The sequence below is a fragment of the Salvelinus namaycush genome, chromosome 28 (genome assembly GCF_016432855.1).
Source record: "Salvelinus namaycush isolate Seneca chromosome 28, SaNama_1.0, whole genome shotgun sequence".
Lineage (NCBI taxonomy): Eukaryota > Metazoa > Chordata > Actinopteri > Salmoniformes > Salmonidae > Salvelinus > Salvelinus namaycush.
Genome location: NC_052334.1, coordinates 36,637,689 through 36,656,388, shown reverse-complemented (window position 1 = coordinate 36,656,388; position 18,700 = coordinate 36,637,689).

Sequence of the window (18,700 nt, the reverse complement as noted above, 5' to 3'; positions counted from 1 at the left end):
TATATTTTGGTACAGGAGCTCCATAATACTTTTGAACTCATATTCTATAAGAGGAACAGAAGCTCAATCAATAGTGAAGCTGAGGTGCCGATACTCAGCTCCGATGAGCTCGTGCCCAAGTCAAGCACTGGAGATATAAACAGTTAAGCAGTGGTTTCAGCTCGCTTGTCACATGTTCTCCCATACTGTGAACAAAGTCCCTAAAGCCATTGTTGGTGGAGGCACACAGGAGGGAGAAGCATTGGCCAGCTGTCTCTCTCCAGGATGTTTTTCTAAAATATCAGTTGTGTGTACTTGGACTGAGCTGGCCCTGGTCTGGTCATACGGAATGGGTGACGGACATGCACAAATTAATACATACCATACGAAACGTAACATATCATATTGAATTTAGTGTCCAGGTTGGCTGCGGACGTTGTGAACAGACGGCTTCTCATATTGTTTATAAGGCTGGATATGATCTGCTGGTGATTTTTTTTCAATGTTTTGATTGGCCAAAGTGGTCAAGACTCTGACGGGCCGTAGCAGTGCACACACATAGCCTACAGTTGTTCATCATTCTCGCCACCGCCAGAGGGAAGACAGGGAAGAAACTACCATTTAGCTACTTATAGGCTGCTATACATAGGCTATATATTTGGTTTGTCATTCTATTGTTTTTCATGGAATTTTAGTGGTAATTAAATATAATCTATTTAGAATTAATTATAATTAATTTTCTAGAAATAGTTTTACCAGCTCCGTGTATTATCAACTTGAAAAAAGTAAGGGAGCTCTACAACCCTGACTAAAATGTCTGCTACATATACAGTTGAGGTCGGAAGTTTACATACACCTTAGCAAAAAACATTTAAATTCCTGACATTTAATCAGAGTAAAAATCCCCTGTCTTAGGTCAGTTAGGATCACCACTTTATTTTAAGAATGTGAAAAGTCAGAATAATAGTAGAGAGAATGATTTATTTCAGCTTTTTTTTCTTTCATCACATTCCCAGTGGGTCAGAAGTTTACATACACTCAATTAGTATTTGGTAGCATTGCCTTTAAATTGTTTAACTTGGGTCAAATGTTTCGGGTAGCCTTCCACAAGCTTCCCACAATAAGTTGGGTGAATTTTGGCCCATTCCTCCTGACAGAGCTGGTGTAACTGAGTCAGGTTTGTCGGCCTCCTTGCTCGCAAACACTTTTTCAGTTCTGCCCACAAATTTTCTATGGGATTGAGGTCAGGGCTTTGTGACGGCCAATCCAATACCTTGACTTTGTTGTCCTTAAGCCATTTTGCCAAAACTTTGGAAGTATGCTTGGGGTCATTGTCCATTTGGAATACCCATTTGCGACCAAGCTTTAACTTCCTGACTGATGTCTTGAGATGTTGCTTCAATATTGTTATGTTGGTTCCTTATATAATGACAAACGGGGGCGTAGGTTTAACTACTTTTAATGAACATATACTTCAGCTTGAAAACTCCATGTTTAGCCATGCAAGGCATTCTTCAACCACCCGCATAGCCTGCTGGGTAACATAGTCTAAATGTTATGAACACTTAACAACACATCTTCTTTCCTTTAAAAGAAAACTACTTTTCTATGTAACTACACATGTCACATCACATTTGTTTACTCAACCTGCATGACATGCAATTTTCAATAACACACATTTCTTTCCCCCAATTTTTTTTTTTATATTATGTTTTCAACTCAATATAGTCTGTCCAACAATACTCTATTGTGGCTCTATTGCCTTTCACATAAACAAAACATTCAGTCCAGGTGCTCCTCTTTTTATTTATTTATTTTTTAGCAATTTTCAATAAGCCTTTCAGGGGCTCTGATAGTCCTATTTGGTCGTTCTGCTGAAGTGCTTCCTGAAACAGTTTGACAGCGTTCATTGTCAGTCAGGGTGTTCTGACTGAATTGTCCATTTCTAAAGGCATTTGACGGTTCAGCAGTATCCTCCTGATGATCCTCAGTCCCTTGAGTGAATGGCTGAAGCCTAAGATCCACTCTGTTTCGTCTCAGTTGTAACCCATGCTCTGTTAGGATCTCATAGGATCGCGGTGCAACTTCTCTCTGCACACACCCTTGCTGCATCCAGGTTCCTGTAGTGATGTCTCGGAGTCGTACATGATCTCCAGGTTTCAGTTCAGGTAAGTGTCTTGCACTTTTGTCGTGTCACTGTTTTTGTTTGTCTTTCTGTTTATCCTTCGCGAGTTTGACTTTGTGAGCACCTCTGGGTGTTAGCAAGTCCTCATGGATGGGTAGGTTGGTTCTGATGCGACGTCCCATCAACATTTGTGCAGGTGAAAGTCCGTTCTGCAGCGGTGCGCTGCGGTAGATCATCAGATTTTTTAGGAAATCCTCCTTTCCATCGTGTGCCTTTTTCATCAGACCTTTGACAATTTTGACTGAACTCTCTGCTAAGCCGTTGGACCTTGGGTAGTTGGGGATGGAGGTGTTGTGTCGGAATTCCCAGTCGTTAGCAAACGATTGGAATTCGGAACTTGAGAACCATTGCCATTGTCCGAGTACAGTTCAGACGCAACCCCATGTCTTGCAAAGACTAATTTCAGGTAGATGATTACAGCTTTGCTGGAGGTAGATGGCAGTGTGCTACTTCAGGGTAGTTTGAGTAGTAGTCGATAACAACAATATGACTTTTGCCATTGCAGTCAAAAAGGTCAACTCCAACTTTGTAGTAGGGTCTGTTGGGTACTGGATGAGGCATTAGCGGCTTTGGCCTGTAGGTCAAACACAGTTCACATGAAGCAGTGGTCTGGCTGATTTCCTGGTTCATTCTTGGCCAGTACATTACTTCTCGTGCTCGTCGTTTGCGGCGAACATGAACTTTCCCGGGGTATACATCTTCACATCATACTTTTGCAGTCTGATCAACATTCAACAAGGACGATGTGAGACGTGCTGCACGGTTGGGATGGTGTCCTTCAGCTTGCAAGACTCCCCCCTTTTCCTTCAAACATAACGATGGTCATCATGGCCAAACAGTTCTATTTTTGGAGGACATTTCTCCAAAAAGCAGCATCTTTGTCCCCATGTGCAGTTGCAAACCGTAGTCTGGCTTTTTTATGGTGGTTTTGTAGCAGTGGCTTCTTCCTTGCTGAGCGGCCTTTCAGGTTATGTTGATATTTGACTCGTTTTACTGTGGATATAGATATGTTGTACCTGTTTCCTCCAGCATCTTCACAAGGTCCTTTGCTGTTGTTCTGGCATTGATTTGCACTTTTCGCACCAAAGTACGTTCATCTCTAGGAGACAGAACGTGTCTCCTTCCTGAGCGGTATGACAGCTGCGTGGTCCCATGGTGTTTATACTTGCGTACTATTGTTTGTACAGATGAACGTGGTACCTTCAGGCATTTGGAAATTGCTCCCAGGGATGAACCAGACTTGTGGAGGTCTACAATTTCTTTTCTGAGGTCTGAGGTTTCTGAGGTTTTCCCATGATGTCAAGCAAAGAGGCACTGAGTTTGAAGGTTGGCCTTGAAATACATCCACAGATACACCTCCAATTGACTCAAATGATGTCAATTAGCCTATCAGAAGCGTCTAAAGCCATGACATAATTTTCTGGAATTTTCCAAGCTGTTTAAAGGCACAGTCAACTTAGTGTATGTAAACTTCTGACCCACTGGAATTGTGATACAGTGAATTATAAGTGAAATAATCTGTCTGTAGACAATTATTGGAAAAATTACTTGTGTCATGCACAAAGTAGATGTCCTAACCGACTTGCCAAAACTATAGTTTGTTAACAAGAAATTTGTGAAGTGGTTGAAAAACTAGTTTTAATGACTCCAAACTAAGTGTATGTAAACTTCTGACATCAACTGTAGATTAAAGTGTTATAGCGAATAAGTTATTTATTTTGTCATCACATCACTAATGGAGTCACTGGAATTATTGACACCCTTGAGAAAGATGAGAAAAAAATGACTATACAAAATAAATAATTTGAAAACTGAGCTGTATTGTAAGCTCAAATGTTGGAGGAAATTATATTATTTTCTACTAGTAATGCTATTGCTCAGAAAAATACATTTGGTTTAACAATTAAACTTTTTTTCTCAAAGGTATTGTCAAAATTATTGACACCCCTGATTTCAATACCTTTCAATACCTCACCTTTGGAGGATAAATACTGAGCCTTTTTCTGAAATGTTTTATGAGTTGGAGGACACATTCAAAGGGATTTTAGACCATTCCTCCATACAGAATCTTCCAAACCCTTGATATCCTTCATCTGCACTCATGGACTGCCCTCTTCAATTCAAACCATAGCTTTTCAATGACGGCCATTGCAAAATGTTGATTTCGATTTCTTTGTGGTTATTTTAGCGCTATTTTGCTTCCACTGGTCCTTGGGCTCTTGTTAAGTTCAACGGCATCATGAACTTTACCCAGTACCAGGACATTTTAGCTAAAAACCTGCTTTCAGCCAGGAGGCTGCAACTTGGCCGCACGTCGATCTTTCAGCAAGACAATAACCCCAAGCACACATCAAAATCCATAAAGAAATGGTTAATTGGCCACAAAATCAACATGAACATATCAGGCTTCAGACATGAAACCCATTGAAAACCTGTATTTTGAATTGAAGAGGGCAATCCATGTGTGCAGACGAAGCATATCAAGGAACTGGAAAGATTCTGTATGAAGGAATGGTCTTAGATCCCTCCCAATGTGTTCTCCAACTCACCAAACATTTTAGAACAAGTCTCAGTGCCGTTATCCTTGCAAGGTTAGGTATTGAAAGGTATTGAAAACAGGGGTGTCAGTGTTTTGACCCCTACCTTTTTGAGAAGAAAACGTATTAATTGTTAAACAAAATTTCTTGGTATATTTTGTGGAGTATTTAACAAAGGTCAGTATTTGAATTCTTCATTATATGTGTCAAGCCCTGGCCATAGAGAGGCTTTTATTCTCTATTTTGGTTAGGCCAGGGTGTGACTAGGGTGGGCATTCTAGTTTCTTTATTTCTATGCTTTCTATTTCTTTGTGTTTGGCCGGGTGTGGTTCTCAATCAGAGGCAGCTGTCTATCGTTGTCTCTGATTGGGAATTATACTTAGGCAGCCTTTTTTCCTTTCGCATTTGTGGGTAGTTATCTTTGTTAGTGGCACTATTGCCCAAGTTAAGCTTCACGGCCGTTTCCTCGTTTCCTTGGCGACATTCATTTCAATTAAAAATAAATACTATACGCATCACGCTGCACTTTGGTCCAGTCATTTCCAGGAAGGGGATCGTGACAGAACTACCCACCACAAATGGACCAAGCAGCGTGGTAAGGAGGAGCAGGGTTTTTTGGACTCATGGACTTGGGAGGAAATCCTGGATGGTAAAGGACACTGGGCAAAGGCTGGGGAATATCGCCGTCCAAAGGAGGAAATAAAGGCAGAGAAGGAGGAGCGGTGGTGATATGAGGAGGCAAGTCATCGAAGCAGGCACGGGAGGCAGCCCCCAAAACATTTTCGGGGGCACACGGGGAGATTGGCGGAGTCAGGTTATAGACCTGACCCAACTCCCCGTGCTTACCGCAGGGAGCGAGTGACCGGGCAGGCAACGTGTTATGCGGTAAAGCGCACAGTGTCTCCGGTGCGCATGCACAGCCCGGTGCGCTCGGAGCCAGCTCTCCGTAAGTACCACGCTAGAGTGGGCATCCAGCCAGTACGGATTGTGCTAGCTCTGCGCACTGTGTCTCCGGTGCGCTGTGACTGCCCAGTGTGTCCTATGCCTGCGCTCCGCCCGTGCCGGGCTAAAGTGGGCATTCAGCCAAGAGGAGAGGTGCAAGTGTTAAGCACCAGTTCTCCAGTGCTCCCCCACAGCCCGGTTCGACCTGTGCCTCCTCCAAGGACCAGGCCTCCAGTAGGTCTCCCCAGCCTGGTTCATCCTGTGCCTCCTCCAAGGACCAGGCCTCCAGTACGTCTCCCCAGCCTGGTTCATCCTGTGCTTCCTCCAAGGACCAGGCCTCCAGTAGGTCTCCCCAGCCTGGCGAATCCTGTGCCTCCTACAAGGACCAGGCCTCCAGCGAGGGTCCCCAGTCCGGGGCCCACGGCGAGGGTCCCCAGTCCGGGGCCGCCAACGAGGGTCCCCAGTCCGGGGTCGGCGGCGAGGGTCCCGGCACCAGAGGCCCCACCAAAGTGGGGGGAGCCAGAGGCGGAGGGGGGTCTACGTCCCGCACCAGAGCCGCCGCCGTAAAGGAAGCCCACCCGGACCCTCCTCTTTAGAGTCAGGTTTTGCGGCCGGAGTCCACACCTTTGGGAGGGGTACTGTCACGCCCTGGCCATAGAGAGGCTTTTATTCTCTATTTTGGTTAGGCCAGGGTGTGACTAGGGTGGGCATTCTAGTTTCTTTATTTCTATGTTTTCTATTTCTTTGTGTTTGGCCAGGTGTGGTTCTCAATCAGAGGCAGCTGTTTATCGTTGTCTCTGATTGGGAATCATACTTAGGCAGCCTTTTTTCCTTTCGCATTTGTGGGTAGTTATCTTTGTTCGTGGCACTATTGCCCAAGTTAAGCTTCACGGTCGTTTCCTTGTTTTATTGTTTTGTTGGCAACATTCATTTCAAATTTTAAAAAATGTACGCTCATCACGCTGCGCTTTGGTCCAGTCATTTCCAGGAAGAGGATCGTGACAATGTGCAGTGATTTTTTTGCTCATATCAAGGGTGTCAATCATTTCGGACCCCACTGTATCTTGAATGTCAATCTGTAAAATTCTCCAGCAAGTGTTGTTGATAGGTGCACTGTTAGCCAATGAAAAGTCCCTTTCATATTGTACTGGTTCCAGCCATTGGTGCTATTGGATGTCTTACTACTCTCTACTTCATGTCAATTTCATACATTACAATTCTCTATTGTTGACTTACTCTTAGAGTTGCATCCCTTGATAGTGATCCATTTAAATAGAGTAGCTTCACTCATGCATAAATTCACAAACAAATTTGAAATAATTCCACGTGCTCCCTAATTAATAACAAATTCCACTCCCTAAGAGTGACACCACTGTCACCTTGTTTATTCATTTACAAACCAAACTACCTTTGCAGCCTGTGTGTAAGATGTTTTTCTCTGAACGCATTCACTATGTATCCTCTACAAACCCTTCTCTGGGACCGTCTCTTTGACTCTCTCTCTATAAGCTCCCAATTTAAAGGCCCCATTCACTTCCATTAATTGGCGTGCGTGAGGTTTGTCATCGTCTCATTAATGAGTGAGCCTGTACACCAGCCTCTACCGGTTGCGCTCCGGCGAGCACATCTGCCTGCGCTCAACCCAGAACCACAGAGGTGTCAAATTGAGGAGCACACCCACCAGGCATTAGCATATTGTCACTTTGGCTATTAAAAGCAAAGCTGGGACGATTATGATCCCCATTCGGGGAAAGAATGGCGTGCCGATGTAAATGATAGCACATCATAAGAGCACTTTACTGGTAAAGGGGGAACAGGTAGGGGATGGAGGTGTGGTGAGGAATGTGTAATGAGTGATTGGGCTACGTGTAGACTGCCTAATCAGAGTGGAGGATGGAGGAGAGTGGACCCACTGGCTGGCTGGCCACACATTCTCTCTCTCTCTGCTGTGTGTCTGGGTTGAGGAGAATGAGTCTGTGCGGTGAAATATGTAGATAAGTGGAGGATGGAGAATTTGTGTTATTGACCTAAAAAGGCACTCTTGGAGATTGTGATGTTGCAATGGCTAATCTTATGCCTTCCTCTACCGCACACTTAGCATAGCACCACACACATAGCATAGCACCACACACATAGCATAGCACCACACACATAGCAGCACACACATAGCATAGCACCACATACGTAGCATAGCAGCACACACATAGCATAGCACAACATACATAGCATGGCACCACACACATGGCATAGCAGCACACACATGGCATAGCAGCACACACATGGCATAGCAGCACACACATAGCATAGCAGCACACACATAGCATAGCAGCACACACATAGCATAGCACCACACACATAGCGTAGCAGCACACACATAGCATAGCACCACACACATAGCATCGTCACAAAGTCAGACATTAATTTCATAGTGAGTACATTTACATTTACATTTAAGTCATTTAGCAGACGCTCTTATCCAGAGCGACTTACAAATTGGTGCATTCACCTTATGATATCCAGTGGAACAACCACTTTACAATAGTGCATCTAAATCTTTTAAGGGGGGGGGGGGGGGGGGGGGGGGGGGTTAGAAGGATTACTTTATCCTATCCTAGGTATTCCTTAAAGAGGTGGGGTTTCAGGTGTCTCCGGAAGGTGGTGATTGACTCCGCTGACCTGGCGTCGTGAGGGAGTTTGTTCCACCATTGGGGTGCCAGAGCAGCGAACAGTTTTGACTGGGCTGAGCGGGAACTGTACTTCCTCAGAGGTAGGGAGGCGAGCAGGCCAGAGGTGGATGAACGCAGTGCCCTTGTTTGGGTGTAGGGCCTGATCAGAGCCTGAAGGTACGGAGGTGCCGTTCCCCTCACAGCTCCGTAGGCAAGCACCATGGTCTTGTAGCGGATGCGAGCTTCAACTGGAAGCCAGTGGAGAGAGCGGAGGAGCGGGGTGACGTGAGAGAACTTGGGAAGGTTGAACACCAGACGGGCTGCGGCGTTCTGGATGAGTTGTAGGGGTTTAATGGCACAGGCAGGGAGCCCAGCCAACAGCGAGTTGCAGGAACAGATCATGTCAGTATTTCCTTTACCCATGGATTAAGATGGCAACATACTGTATGGCTACTGTCTTGCATGCTCAGACCCAACTTTGCTATTTTGTGATTATTTTGCAGTTTATCAAACTTTGATTTTGCATGAAATGTATTCCTATAATTTCCTATGATCTACAAAAACGTTCTAACATCAGATTGGCAGCTACTAACCTCAATTCTGCCTTCAAGTTTGACTTCAACTCATCTGCCCTGTATGACCTCCGATCTCGTATTTGCCATCAATGGGACTCTTGTGAGTGCAATATCCTGTTTTTCTGAAACATGGCTTTCGGACAAGATACCCCACATGGCTATCCTGCTAGATGGATTCTCCATTCACTGAGCAGACAGGACATGGGATTCATGGAAATCCAGAGGAGGAGGGGTATGTCTCTTCATCAACAACAACAACTGGTGTGCTTACTATATATAGCGCAGTGGTTGTCTCAACCTATTGTTCACCCGTCTTGGAATCCCTGTTTTTCAAATGCCGACCCTTCTACCTCCCGAGATAGTTTTCATCTGTTATCATGACTGCTCAGGACCTTCCACCTCAGGACAACAACATCAACAATAAGCTGACACATTGACAAACGTTTCAAGGCTATAAACAAGCAGGAAACCATACTTGAATGAGTAGGAGGCTGCTTTTCTTGTTGCCAATGATTTTAATTATGCGTCACTAAGACACGTGATGCCCAACTTCTATCAACATGTCTCCTTCGAAACGAGGGGCGATAAAGTCCTCGACCACTGTCAACCCACAAGCAAGCATACAAGGCCCTCCCCCGTCCCCCCTTCAGCAAGTCAGATCACGACTCTATACTCCTGCTTCCTGTTAACAGAGAAAAGCTCAAACAGGAAGTACCTGTGAAGCACTCCGTAGAAAAATGGTTGGTCGAAACAGAGGCTATGCTGCAGGACTGCTTTGCTAGCACTGACTGGAATATGTTCCTGGACTCCGCCGATAGCATTGATGAGCTATCCACCTCTGTCACCGGCTTCATCAGGAAATGCATCGACGACGTCTTCCCCTCACTGAAGGTTCGCTGCTTCTCCAATCAAAAGCCCCGGATGAACTCTGAAGTGCTTAAGCTAAAAAACAGAGCTCCAGCTCACAGAGCTATCACAGTTGACCCCAAGGCTACGGCTGAGGAAGTCCTACTACGACCTCCTCAAAGCCATCAAACAGGCAAATGGAAAATATCGGAACAAGGTGGAATCCTATTATACCGGCTCTGATGCTCGAAGCATGTGACAGGGAATATAGTACATTACAGACTACAAAGGAAGCCCTAGCCATGATCTGCCCTACAATGCCTCTCTACCAGACGAACTCAATGCCTTTTATGCACGCCTCGACAAAAACAATACAGAGCCCTGTGTGAGTGCCCCCGCTAATCCGGAGGACTGTGTGATCTCTCTGTCTGAGGCTGACTTGAGTAAGGTTTTCAAACAGGTCAACATTTGTAAGTTCGCAGGGCCAGATGATATTCTAGGGCGTGTCCTCAGGGCATTCGCAGACTACCTGGCAAGAGTCTCACAGACATACTTAACCTCTCCTAGTCCCAGTCTGTAATCCCCATGTTTCAAACTGAGTACCATCATTCCTGTCACTAAAAACTCAAAGGCCTCCTGCCACAATGACGAGCACCCTGTAGCACTCACATCTGTAATAATGAAGTGCTTTGAAAGGCATGGCATACATGAACTCCATCATCAAAAACACCATGGACCCACTCCAATTTGCATTCCACCCCAACAGATCCACAGACGATACAATCTCAACTGCACTCCACTCTGCCCTCTCCAAACAAGAAAAAAAGAATGCCTACGGTATCAGTCGAAAGTTCGGACGCATCTACTCATTCAAGGGTTTTCTTTATTGTGTTCTTTATTGTTTAGTGTGCAACGCTGTTATCAAGGCAAAGGGTGGCTACTTTGAAGAATCTCATATAAAATATATTTTGATTTGTTTAACAGTTTTTTGGTTTCTACATGATTCCATTTGTGTTATTTCATGGTTTTGATGTCTTCGCTATTATTCTACAATGTAGAAAATAAAGAAAAACCCTTGAATGAGTAGGTGTGTCCAAACTTTTGACTGGTACTGAATGTGAGGATGTTGTTTATTGACTACAGCTCAGAGCTCGTCACCAAGCTCGGGACCTGGGACTGAACACCCCCCTCTGCAACTGGATTCTGGACTTCCTGACGGGTGGCCCAAGGTGGTAACTGTAGGCAACAACACCTCCGCAAACAGGACCCTCAAGAAGGCCCGGCACCCTGTGGTTGTGTGCTTAGCCCCCTCCTGTACTCCCTGTTCACTCACAAATGTATGGTCACACACAACTCCATCATCAAGTTTGCTGATGACACAACAACGGTGGTCGGCCTGATCACCAAAGGCGATGAGACAGCATACAGGAAGGAGTTCAGAGACCTGGCAGTGTGGTAACAGGACAACAACTTCTCCCTCAATGTCAGCAATACCAAGGACCTGATCGTGGACTTCTGGAAACAGTGCAGGTGCACACCCCCATCCTCATTGACTAGAATGGAGAGGGTCAAGAGCTTCAAGTTCCTCGGTGTCCACATCACTGAGGACTGATCATGGTTCTCTCACACCAGCACAGTCGTGAAGAAGGCACGGCAGTGCCTCTTCTCTCTCAGGAGGCTGAAATTATTTGGCATGGCCCCTCAGATCCTGACTGGTTGTATCACCGTCTGGTATGGCAACTGCACCGCCTTAAACCGGAAGGCCCTACAGAGGGTGTTGCGGATGGTCCAGCGCATCACTCGGGGTGAGCTCCCAGCCATCCAGAATGTGTTTGAGAAAGGCCCGAAATATTGCCACTAGTGTCTATCTATTTTATCCTGCTACTGTTCACAATTACTCCTGTTCACATGTATATATTATCATAGGTATTTATACAGTGCATTCAGAAAGCATTCAAACAACTTGACTTTTTCCACATTTTGTTACGTTACAACCTTATCTTCTTCTCAATAGGGGGTGCTGTTTGCACTTTGTAATAATTTTGTTCCCAAATTAAACTGCCTCGTACTCAATTCTTGCTCGTACAATATGCATATTATTATTACTATTGGATAGAAAACACTCTCTAGTTTCTAAAACCGTTTGAATTATATCTGTGAGTAAAACAGAACTCGAGTTAGAGCATTTTTCCTATGAGGATGTGAGAATGCAGAATTATGCAAGCTGTTCCCAGGTCAGTTTATTAATTTGCCTGTCTTCTATTGGTTGAGATGCACTGCATACGCCTTCCCCTGGATGTCAGCGAATAGTGAGATTTGAAATGGAGTCTCTAGGCAGATCTGAGAGGTTATAAATAGCTTGGGAACGAAGGGTCCTGTCTTTGTTCACTTCGCTCTGACACAGGAAGGACCTTGGCATGTCGTAGTAGAAAGCTCCGGTTATAGCTCTTAGATATATCCGGCTCTGTTTTTATTCGATATAGCTGTTAAAGACATCATAATGTTGTTATTTTAAACCGAGTTATATCAGTTTATGTCAGTATATTGCGATTTTCGGATATTTATTAGTGTTGCGTTCTAGGGAGTTGGTGATGTCTGGCCCACATGGCTAATGTTTACTGCTAATTGCAACGTTGAAGACTACATTCTACAACCGAGCAACGATTCTTTTGGACAAAGGACAACTTTCCCAAGATTCTGATGGAAGCACATCAAAAGTAAGAACTATTTATGCTGTTAATTCGTTGTTCTGTTGAAAAATGTAAAATGCATAATCCGCCATTAATTTCCGTGCGGTCTCGCTTTAACGCACGCTGTATGTCGTAGTAACGTTAATTTTAAAAATGTGACACAGCGATTGCATTAAGAACTAATGTATCTTTCATTTGCTGTCCAACCTGTATTTTTTAGTCAAGTTTATGATTAGTTATCGATTAGAATAGGTGCCTCTCCCAAGATTTCTCCTGACATTTTCTTTGCAGCTTGGCTACTATTCTCATTGTATAACCACGATTTGTGCCGCTAAATATGCACATTTTCGAACAAACTCTATATGTATTGTGTAATATGATGCTATAAGACTGTCATCTGAAGAATTCTGAGCAGGTCAGTGAAAAAATGTATATCTTTTGCTGGGTTATACGTTATCGCTATTTTTGGCTTGAATCAATGCTGTTGTGTGGTTTGCTATTGTGGTAAGCTAATATAATGCTATATTGTGTTTTCGCTGTAAAACACTTAAAAAATCTGAAATATTGGCTGGATTCACAAGATCTTTGTCTTTCATTTGCTGTACGCTGTGTATTTTTCAGAAATGTTTTATGATGAGTATTTAGGTAATTCACGTTGCTCTCTGTAGTTATTCTAGTTGCTTTGGTGAGAGTTGTGATGGTGGCTGCAATGTAAAACTATGATTTATACCTGAAATATGCACATTTTTCTAACAAAACATATGCTATACAATAAATATGTTATCAGACTGTCATCTGATGAAGTTGTTTCTTGGTTAGTGGCTATTTATATCTTTATTTGGTCGAATTTGTAATAGCTACCTATGCAGGAAAAAAATGGTGGAGTAAAAAAAGTGGTGTCTTTTGCTAACGTGGTTAGCTAATAGATTTACATATTGTGTCTTCCCTGTAAAACATTTTAAAAATCAGAAATGATGGCTGGATTCACAAGATGTGTATCTTTCATCTGGTGTCTTGGACTTGTGATTTAATGATATTTAGATGCTAGTATTTACTTGTGACGCTATGCTAGGCTATGCTAGTCAGCTTTTTTACTGATGGGGGTGCTCCCGGATCCGGGATTGGGAGGAATTAGAGGTTATTCTAAAGTTGATTAAATAACTTTTTTTCCTCATCAATCTACACACAATACCCCATAATGAAAAAGAGAAAACAGGTTTTTAGAAATTGTTGCAAATGTATTAAAAGACAAAAACAGAAATAGCTTATTTACATAAGTATTTATTCAGACCCTTTGCTATGAGACTCGAAATTGAGCTCAGGTGTATTCTGTTTCCATTGATCATCCTTAAGATGTTTCTAAAACTTGACTGGAATTCACCTATGGTAAATGCAATTGATTGGACATGATTTGGAAAGGCACACACCTGTGTATATAAGGTCCAACAGTTGACAGTGCATGTCAGAGAGAGCAAAAACGTAGGTTGAAGGAATGGTCCATATAGCTCCGAGAAAGGATTGTGTCAAGGCACAGATCTGGTTGAAGGGTACCAAATAATTTCTGCAGCATTGAAGGTCCCCAAGAACACAATGGCCTCCATCATTCTTAAATGGAAGAAGTTTTGGAACCACCTCTTTCTAGAGCTTTCCTCCCAGCAAACTGAGCAATCAGGGAAAAAGGGCATTGGTCCGGGAGGTGACCAAGAACCTGATGGTCACTCTGACAGAGCTCTAGAGTTCCACCAATCAGGGCTTTACGGTAGAGTGGCCAGACCAAAACCACTCCTCAGTAAAAAGGCACATCACAGCCCGTTTGGAGTTTGCCAAAACGCACATAAAGGACTCAAGATTCTCCGGTCTGATGAAACCAAGATCGAACTCTTTGGCCTGAATGCCAAGTGTCAGGTCTGGAGGAAACCTGGCATCATCCCTACGGTGAAGCATGGTGATGGCAATATCATGCTGTGGGGATGTTTTCAGCCGCAGGGACAAGGAAACTAGTCAAGATTAAGGCAAAGGAGCGGAGGAACGGAGCAAAGTACAGAGAGATCCTTGATGAAAACCTGCTCCAGAGTGCTCAGGACCTCAGACTGTAGCGAAGGTTCACCTTCCAACAGGACAACGACCCTAAGCACACAGCCAAGACAATGCTCTGAATGTCCTTGAGTGGCCCAGCCAGAGCCCGGACTTGAACCCAATCGAACATCTCTGGAGAGACCTGAAAATAGCTGTGCAGCAACGCTCCCCATCCAACCTGACAGAGCTTGAGAAGATCTGCAGAGAATAAATTGAGAAATTCCCCAAATACAGGTGTGCCAAGCTTGTAGCGTCATACCCAAGAAGACAAGGCTGTAATCACTGCCAAAGGTGCTTCAACAAAGTACTGCGTAAAGGGTCTGAATACTTTTGTAAACATGATATTTCCGTTTTTTACTCCCCAGTGCGTAGGCCTGGCTCACAAGTGGGTGGGCCGGTGCCCTCCCAAGCCCACCCATGACTGCGCCCCTGCCCAGACATGTAAAATCCATCGACTAGGGTCTAACGGATGTATTTCAATTGATTGATTTCCTGATATGAACTGTTTCTCAGTAAAATCTTTGAAATTGTTGCATGTTGTATTTAAATTTTCAATAAGTATATTATTATTATTATTTATCCTACTACCATTCACTTTCTCCTCACCCCGCCTACATGTACAAATCTACCTGAAAAACTCTAGTATCCCTGCACATTGTAAATTTGGTATTGGCACTGATCCTGTATACTGAGTATACAAAACATTAAGAACACCTGCTCTTTCCATGACATAGACTGATCAGGGAAATCCAGGTAAAAGATATGAACCCTTGTTTGTGTAAATTGTTAAATCCACTTACATTGGTGTAGATAAAGGGGAGGAGACAGGTTAAAGAAGGTTTTTTAAGCATTGAGACAATTGATACATGGATTGTGTACTGTATGTGTACCATTCAGAGGGTGCCTTTGAACGGGGTATGGTAGTAGGTGCCAGGCGCACCAGTTTGTGTCAAGAACTGCAACATTGTTGTTCTCTCAACAGTTTCCCATGTGTATCAAGAATGGTCCACCACCCAAATGGCATCCAGCCAACTTAACACAACTGTGGAAAGCATTGGAGTCAACATGGGCCAGCATTCCTGTGGAACGCTTTCGACACCTTGTAGAGTCCATGCCCTGACGAATTGAGGCTGTTCTGAGGACAAAAGGGGGGTGAGTTAAAAATATGCTCTCATAAACCCAACATTTTCCAGAGTGCCTCATACCTTCTCTTCCCCACACCGAGAACCCACATATTAAACCTGCCCTTCAGACTTTGGGACAGCACATGTAATAAAGGATCCAAATAAGCGTTCCTGTAGGAACTCACAAGCATACGTATAGGAAAGAGCCGTGAGCAACTTTGAACGTCAGCTGTTTTATCAGCCGGGCCTGTCTCGGAGGAGAAGTTTATGTGATTGTATAGCGAGAGCCTGCATCATGGGGACGCGGGGCGGAAGAGAGTGAAATCTGATTAGTAAGAAAAGCCAGAGGAATGAGAAAGGGGGAATATATGGGAAGATATGGGAAGGAAAGAGAGTGAGATTGAGAGAGAGAGGTTGGAGCGATAGAAAGTGAGAAAGGATGGGGGTGATTGAGTGTTTGAGGAAATATTATTAGCAGAGGTCCAATCTCTTGCCCGGGTGTATCCCCAATACCTGGAGTGGTGGCATATCTGGGGGCAATGCAGGTGACGGGTATGTCACATGTGTGAAGAACATGATGTTGACTACCGACACGTAGCACTCACGTTTGTAGCCATGAAGTGATTTGAAAGGCTGGTCATGGCTCACATCAACACCATTATCCCAGAAACTCTAGACCCATGCCAATTTGCAAACCAATTTGACTACAGCTCAGCGTTCAACACCATAGTGCCCTCAAAGCTCATCACTAAGCTAAGGACACTGGGACTAAATACCTCTCTCTGCTACTGGATCATGGACTTCCTGATGGGCCGCCCCCAGGTGGTAAGGGAGCCACCCTACATACCACTGCTGGCTTGCTTCTGAAGCTAAGCAGGGTTGGTCCTGGTCAGTCCCTGGATGGGAGACCAGGTGCTGCTGGAAGTGGTGTTGGAGGGCCAGTAGGAGGCACTCTTTCCTCTGGACAAAAAAATATCCCAATGCCCCAGAGCAGTGATTGGGGACACTTCCCTGTGTAGGGTGTCGTCTTTCGGATGGGACGTTAAACGGGTGTCCTGACTCTCTGAGGTCATTAAAGATCCCATGGCACTTGTCGTAAGAGTAGGGGTGTTAACCCCGGTGTCCTGGCTAAATTCCCAATCTGGCCCTCAAACCATCACGGTCACCTAATAATCCCCAGTTTACAATTGGCTCATTCATCCCCCACCTCCCCCCTGTAACTATTCAGTCAACTTACCTGGTAAAATAACGGATAAATAAATGTAAAAAAATATAGGGTAGGTAACACATCCGCTACGCTGATCCTCAACCCGGGAGCCCCTCAGGGGTGCGGGCTCAGTCCCCTCCTGTATGCCCTATTCACTCATTACTGCATGGCCAGGCACAACTCCAACACCATCATTAAGTTTGCCGACGACACAACAGTGGTAGGCCTGATCTCCTACAACAATGAGACAGCCTATAGGGAAGAGGTCAGAGCACTACAGAGGGTAGTGTGCACGGCCCAGTACATCACCGGGGCCAAGCATCCTGCCATCCAGGACCTCTATACCAGGCGGTGTCAGAGGAAGGCACTAAAAATTTTCAAATACTCCAGCCACCCTAGTCATAGACTGTTCTCTCTGCTGCCGTACGGGAAGCGGTACCGGAGCGCCAAGTCTAGGTCCAAAAGGCTTCTTAACAGTTTCTAACCCCAAGCCATAAGTCTCCTGAACAGCTAATCAAATGGCTACCCAGACTATTTGCATTGCCCCCCCCCCCTCTTTTACACTGCTGCATAACCTGTGCCCCCCGCACTTTGACTCTGTACTGGTACCCCCTGTATATAGCCTCGCTACTGTTATTTTATTGTTGCTCTTTAATTATTTGTTATTTTTCTATTTTCTTCTTTTCTATTTTATATATTTTTTTAATTACTATTTTTTTAATACTTTCTTAACTTATTTTTCGTAAAACTGCGTTGTTGTTTAAGGGCTTGTAAGTAAGCATTTCACTGTAAGGTCTACACCTGTTGTCTTCGGCGCATGTGACAAAATACATTTGATTTGATTTGACACAGCCGCCTACACCTTGACCTACAAGTTTGGGATTACTTTGAGGACAGGAGGGGTAGAAAGGATATTAAGGATCCCTCCTTGTCACTAATGTTTCAGCTATTTCATAGGCTTACCAAACTACTTCTGTAGGCCTTTCTGATCTAGTATAGACACACTGTAGACTTTGAGTAACTCAATCTGAACCCAGACTCTAAAGCAAATTGTATCCTCTCAATTGATTCATTTCACTGTTATTCTTTCATTTTATTCCTCTGAGAATAGTTATATTTTGATCGTCAATAATATTGATTTGTTGGGTAACTGACTATAGGCCTACTGTAATGGAGAAGTTGAATGTTTTTAAGGGGTTCCTGGAAGAACTTGATTTATCATAATCTGACCAAACAATTGCTAGTATATGAAGTCCAATGATATTTCTATTGCCTGAAAAAGGAGAGTGAAGGTAACCACAATAGTGCTTAGGCGTCAGAAAATGATCGGCCTTCTTTGCTGCGGTGTTATGGAATAGCATCAGAGCTAGCATCTGATCTTGTGATAAAAAGTCAGGTCGGACGTAGCACTACATCACTCTGATGTGGCGGACAGCGAGGCAAACCTGTCAAGAGTTAGTCAAGCACAGCAAAAGCTGGACACTTTGATTCATTTGTCCGAAAGGCAGTGATTTACTCATTTGTAAAGGCCCTGTGAACTCCACAATTGGTTACACGCAGCACATACAAATGGCAACGCGCATTTCCACTCGGACTCATTTGATATTTACACACGTTTTTTTCCCTTTGCGTGAATCAGGTTTGACAGCTTGCAGAGGAGTGTGTTTAATGTGGATTTTGAACATGATTAATTTGCTTTGAAAGAGTGTCTCTGATACATTCTAATGGGCTTCGGCTTTGATTTTTCTCCCATGGATTCCAGCGTTAGTCATTCTACCTGGGCCTTATAAGGAAGCAATCAATCCCCTGTGTCTGGGTCTAATAATGTCCAAGGGAGAGCTGGCAAATGCGTTCTTAATGCAGTTGAAAGATC